Genomic DNA, 16,441 nt, shown 5'->3' with positions numbered 1-16,441 from the left:
CAAACTCTGCTTAATGCAAAATTATTCACTTTTTTTTGGAGGGCTCTCTGCTAATTGCGTTTTTAGCCTGCTTCCAGGGAAGCACGCTAGAACTCACCTTTTCTTTCAATAGTGTAGTAGGAGTCTCTAGAAAGTCACACGCTGCGAGGTACAGAGCGCACAGAGCTACGCACAAAAGCTTTGAACAACTCAGTAACCACTTTCCAGATGAAAGGAAGAGGAGCCCACCTCAAAAATTCTCTTCCTTCTTCTTCTCATTAGCTTAACTAAAAGCAGGAATGCATAACTACAGTGATCTCTGAGGCCTAGGGCAATAGCACATCTTGCATTGGCAAGTGGTAGAAGATCTTGGCTTATGTTTTCCTTTTAATTTAGACAGGTTAGATGCTTATATGAGGGTCAAAGGGAGTGCATGATCTCTGGAAAGACCTAGGAAATTGGGTCTTAAACTTTGTAGTTTTACTGTAAATGCAACCACCTCTCATTTACATTACATTTGCATTTACCTTGCTTGTAGGGTATTCTTACACTTTTTAGAATATTTTGCTAGTTTCTGTCCCTCTGAGATACTTCCTCGGTAAAAAAATCAGCCAAAAAAACTCAGAGAACCATGCAGTATCTGAGTTCACTACAGTCTGTAAACGTTTATTTTAAGTACGTTCTTGAATTGCATTGATTTCAGTGAGACTTGATAGCCTGGAAGCTGACCACCCTGCACTGCTAACCAGGCCAGCTTTGCTAGGGGAATTCCGAGGCAGACAGCAGCTAGTCAATATACTTCTTGATTGCCTCTGCTGTAAGGGATACTACACGTGAATCACAAGATGGTGTTCTGGCAATGGGAAGTGTTTTATTTGCACTTATTGGAATCTGTGTCACCTACAACAGTATCGTTTAATTCACACTTTGTTCTAATAAGTAGGGACCCCAAGTGTATTCTGTGAGAGCCTTTTTGTTATTCACTCATCACTGTTGAACTCCCAGCAATCCCTGAGGCTGGGATCCTGCAAAGACTTGGTCATGTAAGTAACTTGATATAGTCACAGCTTGGGGCCATTCATGTGGGGAAAGGTCCCTCTCCGTACAAACATCATAGACTGGAAAATGTAGATTGTTGAAGCTCCTGTTTTTACTACCAGGACTCATACGGTTTCCCAGAAGCTTCTGGGATGGCAAAGGTTGCCAATCAGTTGGATGCATGGATGCTGAGGAACACCTTACCCTGGTAGGCTGCCACACACTGCCATGTGGTGCCAGTGCCAGCACACGGTTCCTGAGGCATGCTCTCCCATGCTGGGGTTAGATAGCTGTGGTGCTGTGAAGATGTCCCAGGTGTAAAGCTTGAGCTTAGAAAAAGGCTGCCTATATAAGATTGCCAGCATAGAAAGAATCACAGGCACATGTCTCATCATAAAGAAAACTAGGTTTGTTGTGGGGTAGAAGGACCTTGGTCTGCTCTATACGTTCTCTGTGGGGGTATAGAGAGATCAGGACTTGAATCTGCCCTGAAAGCCAAGATGTCCTTAGAACTTTCCCTGGAAGTGAGTTTCAAAGAAGAAACAGTAAAAGAATATGAGGAAAAAAAGACTTGCTTGGAAGTAGTGAGTGAAGATGAAAAGTAAACAGTCTGAGTTATGGAAAAAGTCTCATATGGTGCTTACTGCTCCCAAGCAGCTTGTTCTCTTTTTGATGGTCTGAAAGCATTTCAAGACATGACCTCCTGGGTACAATTAAGAACTTTATCAATTGCACAAATTTATGAGTAATGGTTCTTCTCACCAATTTTGTGATAAGTGTTGGCTGGATTCTGAAGCCTTCTGTGAACAACGAGAATAACAGCAAATGGAGGGGGCAGGAGGACACTGCTGGCCCAAGCAGAACAGAAAGGTACATTTATATTAGAAGACCAAATATCCACGTGCTACATGCGTGCACACACACACACACACACACATACAAACATGGAATAAATTGTATTTCTTTTATTGGCAAGAGCTCACAAACTAGCCTAACTCCCAGCAATGCAGTGGTGCACAGCATGCAGGAAAATTCCATTACAAGGGGTTTCTCTTTCCAAAGTGTTGACATGAGGTCAACTCGAGCTGTGCAAGGGAAGCAGGTAGCCCTGGTAATCACACTGCACCTTCAGTGTGCATGCATGACGGCAAACAGACACACAGGGATCCATTAAGTATCTATACTTGTCAGCCTGGTGTCCTGAATATTTTTTAGAGGAAAGCTTGGAAGAGGTGTGTATTCAGTTTTGTTTACTGGAAGGGCAAAGGATTTGATCAATTCAAATCTCCTTAATTGTGTTGCTGGACACCTGGGTTTCCTGGTAAAATGCTGTCTGCTTGACATTCTGTAACAGCCCCCACTGCCCAGGAGAGGTGACAGCCTGCAAAGGAAGCAGGTGTGCATGTTAGTCACCTACAGGCCACAAAGACAAGGAAGTGACGGCCACTGCTTCTCCACCATGGCCGCTCAGAGCCATGCCAAAACACTGCAGGGCTCTGCAGATTGCCATGGGCAGCACCCACATTTAAAGCTATGAGGAGTGGCTTGGGGTTGGGGAATTCTCTGGGCACTGAAGTACTGCTGATGGACCCTCTCCACTTAGATTCCCATGTAATTTCATTTAAATTCTCTCTCCTTACTCCTCATACACAACGGGGTGCAGTCTGCTCTAATCCTAACTAGGGATCACTCCAAATAAAGACAGGCACTGCATTCTCACCAGTCCTCTGCATGCTGTATATTTGTGTTTTTTAATGCCAGCAGAGGCAAAAATGAAGGGTGATCATGGGACACCTAGCTGAAAATCATATGCAAAATTGCTAGCCTATACTGAGATATATCCTTTGTGCCTTGCTGGTATTTCATCTCTCTGATTTTGTGATTGGCAGATGATACCAAAGTGTGCTTGCACCGTGCTAAAACTCCTGTATGAGCTTGTGCAGAAACCTGGTGATAAAACCTGACAAGTAAGTGGTATCAGACATGAATGTGTTAGTTTGCTGGTGTTTATTATTTTTCTTAAAATGGTGGAAAAGTAAGAGATATTTAAATCTGACTGAAGCAAGCTGAGGTAGCTATAAACTATTTTTTTTTTTGAGCTAAATCTGGCAGTTCTCTATCCAAAATATAGAATTTGGTTGCTTTATGATACAAGTGATTTATTTTTCTTAAAGAACAAAAACAAAAGGATGATAAAAATTATGACAAAAATATTAAAATCATGAATAAAGTTTTTCCTGGGCAGGGATGATGTTTTGTGGCTTTCAGTGTGCATGAGAAATGGAGATGCCTAAGTAATGCAGGCTAGTAAGATAGGTGGTTTTTGCATGTGACAGCCACATGAATGATACGGGTGCTTCTTGTAATTATCCTATGTCTATCTGAAGAAGAAAATAAATTGGTTCTTTCAGATCAAAAGGAATTGGAGATGGATTTTTAGACAATGTACTCAGTATTTAGGAGTGTTGTCTCCAAACCAGGAATGCCACGGAATGTGCCCTCTGAAAGAACCCTTCAGAGTTGCAGCAGTTAAAAACCAAGCAATATTGCTCACAAGAACCAGCGAACAGAAAAATGGGAAGCCTTGATGTTGTCTGCTGTTCCCACACTCTTCCCACACTTTCCTCTCAGGCCAGCTTTGTGAAGAAACAAGTTTCTCTCGCAGGGAAAGTAACAATTGAACACAGCAGGGAAGAAAGAGGTTTTGCAATGTGCTGCATGAAATGATGCAGTATCACTCAACTAACATCTGCTAAAACGTTCTTAAATAGCCTCATCTTCTTGAGTCAGCATTTCTAACATCAATAATTTTATTGGTAATAATCAGTAAGGTCTGAGATTTGCTGGAAGAGGATGGATGGCTGCACTGGGGGAGGAAATCTAAAGAGCTTTGAAGTATGCTGATAGAAAAAATGCTGAGGCAACATCTCAATTACTGAGTTGAGAAATCTTCACTTCTTTGCAGTTCCCAAATTGTTGGGAAAACATGAGGAATGCTGCCTTGAGAGGAATTACTGGTGTTTTTAATGCCATCAGGCTCTTAAAGCTGGAGCTCTACACAAATGCTACAATCCAGTGTAAATCTAACAACAGACTTCAATGTTTCTCTTGAAGATTCTGCGGCTGGCCCATACTGCTAACATGAGTTTCTCTCTCTTGCATTCCCTACACTCTCATTCCAAAAAACCTTTGAGAAGAGGTCTCCCATTCCTGTCTAACAGGTCTGGGCAAATCCAAGCCAATCTTCCAGTCAAATCCCTTCTAATCCAGGACACACAACTTTCCTTCCACCCAGGCAATCCTTCCCATTTCTCCTCCTCTTCTCAGATGATTGCACTAAAAAAAACCTTGAGAAATTGTGTCATATGGTTAAAATAAATTATTTTCCACTTTGAAAAGTGGAACCACACAGAAATTCCAGCACAGGACTGACACAAGATTATCTTTCAGCTACTGAAGTGATGTGAAATAGTAGCCTGCAGCTGTGTAAGCAAATTGACCAGCATTACAGGAATCCACAAAGAGGTCGATTGTGATCTGTGGCTTGCTTTGTGCAGGTATTGAACTGGATGGGAACTCACATTTTGTTTCCAAGTGCAACAAAGCTGTGAGGTGATTCACCTGAAAGACTGTGATTGGAAGACTAAATATTGATGAGAGACTGCTCTGCTCACAAACAGCACAGCGTATGTCTGCTTGCCTCTCCACTCCCTCTCTCAGACCCCAAGCAGGGTGCTTTTGTCCATGCTGCACTGTGGGAGCCGTTATTAGTCAGGCCGGCATCTGGTCCATTTTAGGAGAGCATCAGTGGCCTGGAGAGAAATTGCCAGAGAACATGCTGACAGTTAAACAGTACTGATGATAGCAGGATCATATTGGAGCCTGTGCCTTGGTCCCGTTAGCTTGTGAATTATAGATGTATATCCACTGTCTGAAAGCAAGTTAGGTTTGGAAGAGGAAGAAGGTCAGAAAGTAAGCAACGCAAATATGACTGCACCACTGAGCTCAAGGAGAGATGAGCTGTCCTTTAAATTGCAACCTGCTACATTTATTGGATTGCCTTTTGGACTGTGGAATAATGGGTAAGGTGATGGATTCTTCAACTCGTGACTGCCAAAATATGTGGATAAGGCCATAATCAACATCTTCACTAAGCTTATGAGCTGATGCAGAAGATGTTTTGTTTATGCCTGGACTGATGTGTGGGTCAGTGCTAGAGCTGGGGTTATTTTCACAGAGATGAGTGTCTACAGCCTGTAGTGTCTATGGTGTTTGTATGGGCAGAGCAAGCCAGCCTCTGGGCTTCAAGTTACCAGTCTGGGGCACAGCTTGCTCTCTACTAGGCACTGAGTCCAAGCTGGCATGGAGGCAGGAGGCAACCAAGGCAGTAAATAACAGTATAAATAGTCCTGAGATAGCATCAGAGAAAGTCCATATTTGAAAAACAGTATTTTTGTGCTAACATGGTTCTTGCAGAAGGAGGGCTATCACCTGAAAATTAAAAAAATAAAAAAATAAAAAAATTAAAAAAGCATTGTCCATTGATTGTCTGTTTGTTACAGACTGAAGTAGGAGAATCTTGTCTGAATCCTGACTAGTTTTAAACCTTGGGAAAGTTAAAAATACTTGGAAAGAATGATACTGAATCGTGAAAGCCTACAGAGAAAGTTGGTATGCTCCCACTTTGACCAAATTGTGCATGCTTACACAAACACATAGAGCAATGTTGTAGAGTGTTTCTAGATGCTGGAATACAAGTTTAGTGTCTACAAAGAACATGTCCTATGTCTGACAGTCCACTTTGCAGTGCCCCGTCTTTGAAGTGAATTCACATGTTGATATTTGTCTAGTCAGTGCCTGAAGGAGTTTCATTTTTATCTTAAGGGTGGATGAAAACAAAGACCCTCATATATATATATGAGGTCACTTCTGAGCTTCTAATGCAAGTGAAGAACAAACCCACAGAGAATATAAAATCAGTAGCCAGCTGTACATCTCTGATGGGAGGCAGAAATACTTTGGCTGGCTGAAAACCTGCTTGGTGGTCACTGTTTGCCCTCTACTCAATCAAATTGGATGTTTTCAAGTACTGAAGTGTGTTGCTTTTTAGTGCATGCAGAATTACCAGGGAACCAAAGACTGGAGCTACCAGGAAATTGTATAATTGTCCATTAGTTCATTTGGTAGAAACTCGTGCTTTTCTGAATGGCAGGTTGCCAGCACATGGACAGTTTAAACGGAAATGATGCAAGTGACCACATATTTGTCTGGTTCTGTTGAATTCTTGTGGTAGCCATTGCAGGCTGGAGCCCAACCTGGCTTGCAAAAACCTGCTCACACATGTTAAAGAAGCTTGGTTGATGATAAGCCTGTTCTCTGTGCTGTGCTACACCGTTTACTGAACCTAATGGCTTATTTATAACTTGGGTAAGTAAGTATGTAGGAGCTGCCATCCTAGCAGCTACTGGGGCTCAAAGAAAAATCCAAGAATTTTTAGTGGCAGAGGTGTTTTCTTTCTGCACCTCTCTGAACTCACTGGAACCTGAACACAACTCAAAAGAAATGCAGGATTGGCCCTAGAGATCTCAGAATAAGGCTCTTGGTTTGAATGCCTTTCCTTCACTATCAGACACACCATCTCTGGTTCCCAGAGACCTCTCTACTCAGCTCAGTGATAAAAGCACTTTTTAACACCAAAGCTGCTGTGTTCCCACGCCTGTTGCTGTCATGAGGGAGCCCATGCTTAAACAATAGCAGAGGAATAAAGAATAGCCTCGCTAATCAATATCCTGCCTAGACGCTGAGTCAGGTGGCAGCCTGGGCCTCTTTAAAATTCCTGCATTGTTCCTGATTTTTCATTTGACTCGTGTAAATTTTTATCTTTAAGGAAAGAAAACACATGGGACCAACTGTCTCTGCCTGCTGTGCTATTCCCTTCCCATTCACCCCCACTCAGTTTCAGTGTCTTTGTCCTGTGGTAGCCTCTACCAGAGGGGGATGGAAATAGGATTTGCCGGTCTGGACTTTTTACTGAGCATGATATCCTGTGGTTAGAAGAAGGTGGCAGTGGTCTAAGCGGGATTCCCATAGTCACATACCTCTACAGGCCTTTGGAGAACTAAATCTTTGACACCTATATTTCCATGTGGGCTGCTGTTTATGTGATTGGTCTTAAAATGGTCACAAGGACAGGCAAGAATGCAAGCAGCTTCCTAGTAAGTTTTTTCACAGATGAATGTTTGGAGCCCTGGCAAGGTACTAGGACAGTCTGTGTGTGAACAGACATTTGGAAAATTGACAACAACAGTATTTGCTAAAACAAACTGTGCAAGATCCTGTAGCTCAAGCTCTTGAATCCACCTCAGCTGTACTACAAGCACTTTCCAGAAGGAGAAGGAGGCTGGAGTGGCTTTATGTAATCTCTCAATCTCACGGGGCCTGCAGGCCAGTGAAGGCTTTACTCAGCTCCTGTCATAGCTCCGAGTCACCCTTGGGCTACACTGGCCAGCCTGAAACAGGGAGCCGGTGGCCCTGTGCTTTCTCCTTGCCCTGAGCCCTGCATCAAAGGCTGCCAAGGAGGAAGGCCATAGATGCCCCCAGGATTTTCCTTAAAGCTGAAGAGTCTCTAAGAAATCTTTGTGGCTCTTTGGCACTGCTTGACTCCTGATGAAAGGCCCCAGCACAGAGGGAAAGTGTGGTCCTCACTGCGACGCCAGGCAGGAACTCTTGGAGCTGTAAAGGGAACTGGTAAGGGTTACACTTGCACATGTAGATACCAGATAAGAGCTGACCTACCCTTCACCCCAAACTGAACTCCCTGAAGCTCAAACAAAGTTGGGCGACTGCTTGGGAAAACACTGGGGGAAACCTGCCAGACCAGCAAACTTGCAGGTCTTGTCCAGGGCTGGGAGCAGACATGCTGTGAGCAACCCAACCTGAGGTGCTTCTGCTCCAGACAAAACCAGGAAGGAGCAGGATTTTTACAAAGCCATGTGCTCTCAAGGGCTTGCTAGGTCACAGACTAAATCACTTGAAGACCACTGACAAGGACAAAAGGGAGTTGAGAGAGCCCACCAGGAGCCCTAAGCCAGGACAAGGGCAGCAAATCCCAGCTCCCTGTGGCCAGCACCATAAGACCACTGCCAGGGTCTGAACAGCCGGTGCAGGGGCACCCAGACCAGACTTTCCCTTAGCAGTGAGCAGGGCTAGCTGGCAAGCTAACACCATATTTGTGTCAACCAGCAACCTCTCTGCTTTTCCAGCAGCCAAGAGCCTCCCAGAGCTCACCGCTTGCCTGTGCAAGCCATACCCTGCCCACAGAGAGGCCATAGAAAATGGCTGCCAGACACAAGATGCCGGGGAGGGTCAAGTAGGGAGGAGGCAGACTGCCATGGCAAGGCACAAGCCACCGCCAGCTTGCCTTGGCAGCGGGGAGATAAACTGTTCTCAATAAATTCTTCTTCCCTTATATATATATATATATTTGCTTTTGAAATTGCTAAATTCTGGAGCAATTCTGGGACATTGATAACATTGAAGGGAGGGAGAAAGTCCAGACAGCGAAGGCTCATTGCACAGGATGCACAGCACTGTCAGGTGTCAGGGGAAGCCTGGCTGGTGGCTCGCTCCTGCAGGCAGGCTTGCATTCAGAGACAGGGAGGATGGAGGGCATGGCATTTACATCCCTCACAGAGAATGCACCAGGGGACCTCGCAGCCACCTGCCCTACCCTTGCTGTAGGCTGGAACATCTACAGCCATGGCTGGTGGCCTTAGACAGAGTTCCCAGTGAATTCTGACTTTCTGTATTGGAAATCTGTTTCTCCTGGGAAAGAAAGATTCCCAGTTAGCAATATGCTTTGATCTGTAACTCTTTTGGGAGTATCCAGGGAGCGGTGCCTACCACTGTCTTCCCTCCAGCTTCTGGGAGGACCAGGGCTCCCAGTTGGTAGCATTGTATAGTGTGGTGAGAGCTGTCCCTGACATTGAGCACTCACCACTAATCTGTGTGCCTGCTCTCCTGGCAGTGAGCAGGGAAAGATCAGGAAAAGGGGGCTCTGCTGTGCTGTTGTGCTTCCTACTGTTTGCAAGGTGAAATACACATTTGTATCGATTCTTGAGGAATAGTGAAAGACTCTTCTTGCCCCTAGCATCTAAGAAACAGAAAGCATGGATGTCTCAGAAGGCATTTTCCAGCAAAGACACACCAAGAAGAAACATCTCTCTTCTACCTGTGAATGTAAATTCAGAATGTCAAAGAACTGGCAAGATACAGCATTCCTTGTATCTACTCAGTTTTCTTCAGCCTCACAAAGGCAGGGCCTCCTCAGGGAGGTCAGCTGAGGATTTCTTTGAGACCTTGGCCTCTACACTGAGGCTGCTGGTAAGGATTTCATTGGTACCAGCTGGGAAGGGGGCTGTTTGTGGCAACCACACCTGTCCCACAGGAATATAATGGAGTCCTTTAGCTCACTGTAATGGCTGTTGGTGTTTGCTGTGTGCTAGTGTGTTTGTATTATTTCTGCAAATTGGTTGTTTCCCCAGAGCGCTATTGCTTGAGCTTCTGGATATCAGCTGCGGCAGTTCTGGTGGAGGTGCCCTTGGTATTTGAGTGGCTCCTTGTTACATGGCTTTGTGGGAGAGATTGCTGAGTTTCAAGTTGTTCTGAAATACTTTGACCCAACCATGGCTACTTAGGCCAACTCTGTTGTCATGCTGCAGAGACTATGGTTACCATGGCAAGAATGGGGCTGTTTTTTTGTTTTTTTTTTTGGCTCTAACATTGTGTGTTGCTGCATGGTGTGATTAAGCCTATGGCTTGCTGGCTGTTTGCACAGTTTGCAGCTTGGGGATTGTGCCAATAGTTGCACAATAGAAATGAATTTCTTATGAGCTTCTTCAACTGCTCCTGAAAATCTGGAGGAAAAAGTCTTAGGTCCCAATCAAGCCGTTAGTCACAGCAGGTTTCCTAAGCCTTGGGGCTCGCTTGTGCGTGGGGTTAATCTCTGTGGGTTGAATGCCAGGCATGCTGCTGGAGGTTCTGCTCAGCTCCAGGCAGAGCATGTGAATGCTTGCCTGGGAAAGCAGATCTCTCAAAGGGAAGCTTCCATTCTGGGAGGGTGTGGTGGAGAGGGGCTAAAGCAACTGGCTTATCCTTTTATCTGCATATTTAAATAATGAAAATTCTCTTTATTGCTCACCAGTGAACCTGTATGGGTTTCTTAAGAAAGGATTTGTTCCCTACAGGCCTGACGCAGTGACCACTTCCAGTGGAGATGAGCTGGCTGACTCGGCAGGAGGTTGCGTACCAAAAAGAGAAGGTGAAATGTGCTGCCTGCCAAAGCAGCAGCTGGTGAGAAGGCGACTAGACTGCACAACATCAGCACACACATGATTGGTGGGGAAGCGCGAGCCCAGCTTCAATCCTTGTCAATGGCACCTCGTTGACTTTTAACACTTCCTTATCATGTCTGCACTCACCTCGTAGCAGTACTGATAAAATGCCATCGCTGGTGTAATCTCCTGAGCAGCTCTGCAGAAAACGCTGCAGAGCATGAGAGCCTGAATTGCCTGCAGCCGACAACTGGTGTGGGACTCCGATCCAGACCACGGTAATAAAGCAAAGGCTCTAACCTGAAGCAAGACTCGGGCAGAATAACTTCCAAGATGTATTGAACACCAGATGTGTTGACCTGCTGATATGATTGGCATGGCAGCACAGGAATTTTGTGTTAGAATAGGGGTTTGATGAAGTTGGAATAGCTATTGCTTTTCAGTACCTCGTGGAGTTGGAAGTGTAAGCTGTTTGAAGTGATTGCAGTATGGTAGTGCTTAGAGTTATAAACACCATGACAGTGGGAAGGAATGCATGGGGTTTTCTGCTTTTCTTTTCCAGAAATTCTGTATTTCTCTCTTGGGGCATCAAGTAGTTTTTATACTACTATGAATTATTGCTAAAAGTGTGTATTAGTTTTGAATATCTAATTTCTACATGCAGACCTTCAGCAATCTTATATATATATTATTTTCTACAGGCAAGCAATGAACAGGGATTCTTCTGCGACACTTCTCCTTATGGGTTTTACGAAGGACCCCTGAATATAAAACCACAAGCAACTACTGAGCAGGTATGTCACTTTGGAGTTTTTAACGAGTGCCAGGCTGCTGTACAGTTCCTCACCACAAGAGGAGAACAATGAAAACTGTAATGCAATTGTCTGCAAAGAAGAATTCCCCTTCTGAGTGGGAAACTTGAATGTTTTTAAAACAATAATAATTGTAGACTTATTGCCCTTCTCTCTGAATTGGAGAGAAATCACAGTGCTAAAATTCCTGAAGAAAAAATTATGAAAATAAAATGAAATTGTGCTGAGAACATTATCAAAGAACTTGGGGCCAAAGTCCTTCATGTCTTTCATGGCTGAAGATGCTATTTTGGCTTCACTGGACCAACTTTTTAAAATGAGGAAGATTAGACTTCCTTCTTTAGAGGAAGGGATCAACACTGACAACAGAGGTTTCATTTCCAGTAGAAGTCAATGAAAAACTTGAATTTGACTTGCCCTCTTACTCTTCCATCTTATTAAGAAAATCTTGTTTGGTGCTCAGCATATTCTTCTTGGACTACAGTTCTACTCTGTACTGTTATCCAGTGGTTTATAATTATGTATCTTTTACATATCACTAGTCCTACAATCATCCCTGTAATCATTTCCACATGCTGCAGTCTATGCAGGATGGAACAACTCCTTCCGCATTTTCTGCATTCACATTATCTTTGGCAAGTTCTTCTGCTCCAATACTTGCTTGAATACCTTGAAGTTTACTTTCAATATCATAATCCCAAAGCCATTCTCACAAGAATATCTAGTGTTGTCCCATCCACCTCTAGGAGTCTCTTATTTTTTTTTCCCATCAGCTTTGATCTTTCCTAATCCATCCACATAAGACCAAGAGTCTTCCCTACCACACAATTTTGCAAAATATACTAATTGATGGTCTGTTGGGTCACGTCACCACCAGTGTACTTATTGTGGTGCGTGTGTTTGTTTTTTTTGCAATCACACACTTATGCTAGGAAAGAAAACAAGATAGTGAGTCCTACTTTGAGATGGATATCTCTCCTACAGGTAGGTGTGAGATGTCCATGTCCTTCTGAAGTCATGAACTCCATCAGTGTTTACTGATGGACAGCCTATGTGTAGCTTCTTTTCAGGTTTCTGGTGTCTGCTGGGTTTGTTCTGAGGCACCCAACACCAATCACCTCCACTCTGTCCAGTGTGCAACACTGAGGGGATGTGGGCTACTAGCTGAGCTGTTGCTGTGCTCAGCACGAAGCAGCTTAGTTCTGCTGTAGACCTAGTGTAACAGTTCACATCGTACCAGTGAAAATGAAAGGAGGAGAAGGAAAAGGGAACAGAGAAAACAAAAAGCAGGACATGGAGATAATGGAAGTGGGGGGTATTCCTGATGTTGTAATGCCATGAGATTTAGAGGTTTCCCTAGCTCCTGCTCTGCTTTGCTAAAAATGAGGCTAGTTAGAAGCAGATGTGAATGTAACAACTGAGAGGGGAATGAGAGGAGCTATGAAAAATGCATGAAACAAGTGGATTCTCTTACAAGTTTTTAGGAGGATTTAGAAGTGGTAGTCTTCAGGTTGTGGCCTAGTGCTTGCTCACGTCAAGTGATTGGGATGCTGCAGAAGGTGAGAGGAGGGTACAGTACATGGCCATGTCATTAACCAGAAAAAGGAGAACACTTGGGTAATCAGTTACTGGAACTGCTGAGAGATGATGGTGTAGCTGAGAGGAAGATGTAGCTTAGGAGTAGAAGCTGGTGTCCCAGAAATGGGGATGGGGATTCATGTAGCTAAGAATAAATGGATTTATGGAAAGGATACTGGTGGTTATTTAGTAACCAAAAGCTTAAATGATCAAAGAGTTTAGTAAGCCCTTGTGACTTTGCCTTGCCCTTCCAAAAATATATCATGGCTGTGTGGAAGATCACTTCCCATCCATTCTTAGACGTTAATCACCCTCTTCAATATAGGTGGCCTATCAGATTGCATAGGCTGGGCAAACACTGGGATATATGATAGCACATTTGCTGAGCTGCAGGATCTAAAGGTAAGGCTGATATCTGGAAGGCCAAGATATCTGTGAGGGGAGGCAGGATTCCTAGTCTCTTCAGCTGTTTGCCCTGAAAATGGAAGGAGAAAGGATTTCAAATTCCAGAAGTCCTTGCGGGCTGAAGGCTATAAACAGGCTCTTCCTGTATGAAGCAGTAAGGATCAAACAGTAACTAGAATGTCTGCTTTTCCACACAGGCCTAATCTACTGGGATATACTTTGTGAGGGGTATGAACCCCATCAGTCAGAGAAGGGACAGGAGAACCCAGTGCTACTGGCATGGTTTATTCAAGAAGATCAGCCTTGAAGAAAGAAACACGGAGTGAAGAAGAAATGAAAGGCCCAGTAAAACTGAAGTAGAGGGAGACAGAAAGGGGAAGGAGTCAAAAAGAGAAAAAGATGGAGAGGGAGACAAACAGTGAGTGAGGGGTCAGAGGAAAAAAAATAGGGTTTTGCGCAATGGAGAAATGTCCCAGCCATTGAATATATACTATATTTTTTTCAACTAGCTAGGCTAAGGGTGTCTGTGGGGGGCATGTGCATCAAATGATGGGTCCCTGAGACCTGTTACTTTCTCCAAACTCAGTGAAATCATATTTTATCCCCTAAGTAGCTATCCTTAATTTGTGTGTGTAGGAATAAGAGACAGTGATGAATGTGGCTCTGGCATGGTCTGGATACTCTGTATCAAGTCTCTGTCAGTAAGGCTGTACTCATCCTATTACTTTTGGGGAATATATGACCAAAAGAATATACCTGCTATTTTACTTTGTGATTTACAGGGTATAAAGTACATGCAGTAGCCATGGATGTTCTGTATATCCCTGTCCCTCTTGCTATCTTGAATGCAGTGGTACTGCAGCTTGGGTCTCTGAAATTCTTGGCATATAGGCTCTTTGTGTTAGAAATCTTCATGGGCCTGTTCCCATAGGCCTCTCTTACACCTTGGGGTACAAAATGTGCAAGATGCTGGTATTTGGAAGTGTTTGTAAGACACTGCTCTGTTTCCTGGTCCCAATCAAGCGACTAAAGTGAATGTTAATAAAGGTTTAATATCTACTAGCATGTTGCAAGGGTTGGTGTTTTGTGACCATGACTGCTGCTTTACTCTATAACTACACCTGTCCTCCCAGTCAGAAGCACCAAACTTGAGCAGCATGTAGTGTGCTAGCTTCTCTGGTGCGTGGTCTGACAGAAATGGACAAGCTGCTTGGATGATGTGGAAACCAAAGTGTTCCTTGCACCTCAAATGAAATCTTCTAGCAGGTGAGTTGTTCTTGCACTAGTCAGCTCAGATGGAGGGAGTGGGGGCTTTCCAGGAAGGAAATCTGTCACTTGGACCCTTAGTTTACACTGATCAAAGCCACTGGATTTCACTCCTTATACAGTGATCCCATAATAAACTGGGGAAGAGTAGACATTGCTGTAGATACAGGCTCCTGGAAGGAACTCTGCCTTATATGGGAGACCTGCACACTGAGACACTGAGATTCCAGACCTGCAAGTCCTTTTCCATGGATGGAATAACCCATTTTTTTTTCCCCTTGTGGATCTCACCAGCCAAGGGTGTTGCCTCACCTCATTTGTTAGCCAGTCAGCGAAGGTATAATTAGGGGTTAGTAATTAATCTTCAAAAAAAAAAAAAAAAAGCCCCTTGGAAGTAAGGGAATTACTTGTAATTTGTGTACTGCACCTGAGGCAATCAGGCAGTGGGAATTCAGACTCATATTTGTGTATGCAATAGCTGAAAAGATTTGAGAAAGGTCTGTACTTACAACGGAATAGAGAAAAGCTTCCATTGTCTAATCTTCTGTTTTGCCTTCCCTTTTGCCTATTCCTGGGCCCCAGTTCCGTTAAAAACTGAAACCCTGTGTTTTGCTGTGCATTGTGACTAGCTCCTCTGACACAGAGTGAAGTTAATCATGTGTGCAAACTTTGCCAGACGAGGGACTAGCACTGCAGACACTTTGAGAACAAGCTATTTGTGTTCCTGTGTTCTGGTGAGAAATTTTGTCACTGACAGGCAAGATCTTAGCAGCAGTTCAAGAATCATAAATCATTTGCTTTTTGTCCCAGCTGGAAAGGGAAAACTGACATTTCTTAAGTGGAGGCACTATGGAAATGTGGATCAGATGGTAACTTTTACTTTGAAGCACTTGCACCAGATTAAAAAAAGGCAGACTCAACTAGGAATAGGTAGTGATGGTGTAGTGTTTTCAGTGCTTTTGTGGTAGTGGTTCTTGCAAGGCAGGCATTAGAACTTTACAGGAAACATGTCACTTCCCAAATGGATGGAGGCGTTTAATTGTAAGGGGGAATTAGCTTTGCAAAGCTGGTCGCTTATTGCTGTGTGCTGTTGAACTTTACTGCCAATCATCTAAAAGACAGCAAAAGTCATTGACCGGTAGGAATGACTGAAAAATAACTAAAGCAGTGGGAAAAAGGGCATTACTGCTATAGTCTGGATCACTTGGAAAGATGTGGCCAAGCATAACATTAGCTGTTGCAAGTCACATGCCAAAGAATAAGGAATAGAGGCTATGCTTATCAGTTAGCAAGTTTGTCTTGGGAAGCAGTGGCAAGAAAGGAGTCAGGGCTGGAGCAGCTCACTGGCTGACAACAGAATTACAGGATGATGCTGTAGCTGGGGGAAAGCGTGCAGCTTTCGGTAAATAGCTTCAAGATGAATAGCTCTAGGAGAAGCCGGGTGTGTGTATCAATTAGTACTAACATTGTCACTTCCCATGTATTCTTTTTAGTGCTTTTGTCGGTGGTTCCTGGATGGGAGAGGTTTCAGGGAAAATGCCTGAATGTTAGAGTTGGAAGTGTGCCTTCCAGTGAGAGAGGTCAAAGAATTGAAGGGAAAAGAAAGCTGAAGGCTAACTTCTCTATTGTCTGTATCTATCTACATGAGGAACAAACTTATGTTCTTGCAGAATGAAGTATAGTAAGGTCCAATAACTGAAGTTTGAAACTGTTAAAAAAAAAAAAAAAAGGCATGAAAAGAGTACTGTGTTTTTTTAACTCTGTAGTTAATCACTGGAGAAACTTACTGAGGGCTGTGGAGGATTCTGCACAGGTGGCTTTTAAATTCTGGCTGGATTCTTGTCAGAAAGTAGACCCTCATGGAGATGGGAAAGATTTCTTCTGACCCAAATTTCTAAGGTGTGAGTCTCATGGTAGTGCTTTCCGGAGTTACAGTCTGAGGCTGGCTCTCTGCTAGCCGGTAAGGGATTGTGAGTTGGGATTCAGAGCAAGAGCGGAAGGCATTCCCTCTCAACCCAAGCTGTTACTCCT

General features: G+C 43.8%; 1 protein-coding gene across 24 annotated transcripts in view; it reads left to right on the top strand.

Moving 5' to 3' along the window:
- GJA8 (gap junction protein alpha 8) overlaps positions 1–16,441 on the top strand; it is a 60,576-nt gene that overhangs the window by 24,481 nt on the left and 19,654 nt on the right. For 5 of the 24 annotated variants that reach the window (XM_084520987.1, XM_084520988.1, XM_084520991.1 and 2 more), the window contains 3 exons: positions 2,907–2,984; positions 10,263–10,627; positions 11,051–11,143. The gene's annotated coding sequence lies outside the window, so the exon portion shown is untranslated. The other 19 variants (XR_014693551.1, XR_014693554.1, XR_014693553.1 and 16 more) reach the window with 17 other exon arrangements.

This window comes from Aythya ferina, assembly GCF_964211825.1.
Source record: "Aythya ferina genome assembly, chromosome: 1".
Classification (NCBI taxonomy): domain Eukaryota; kingdom Metazoa; phylum Chordata; class Aves; order Anseriformes; family Anatidae; genus Aythya; species Aythya ferina.
Note: the sequence above shows the minus strand (reverse complement) of the source record. Positions and strands in the feature narration are given on the sequence as shown.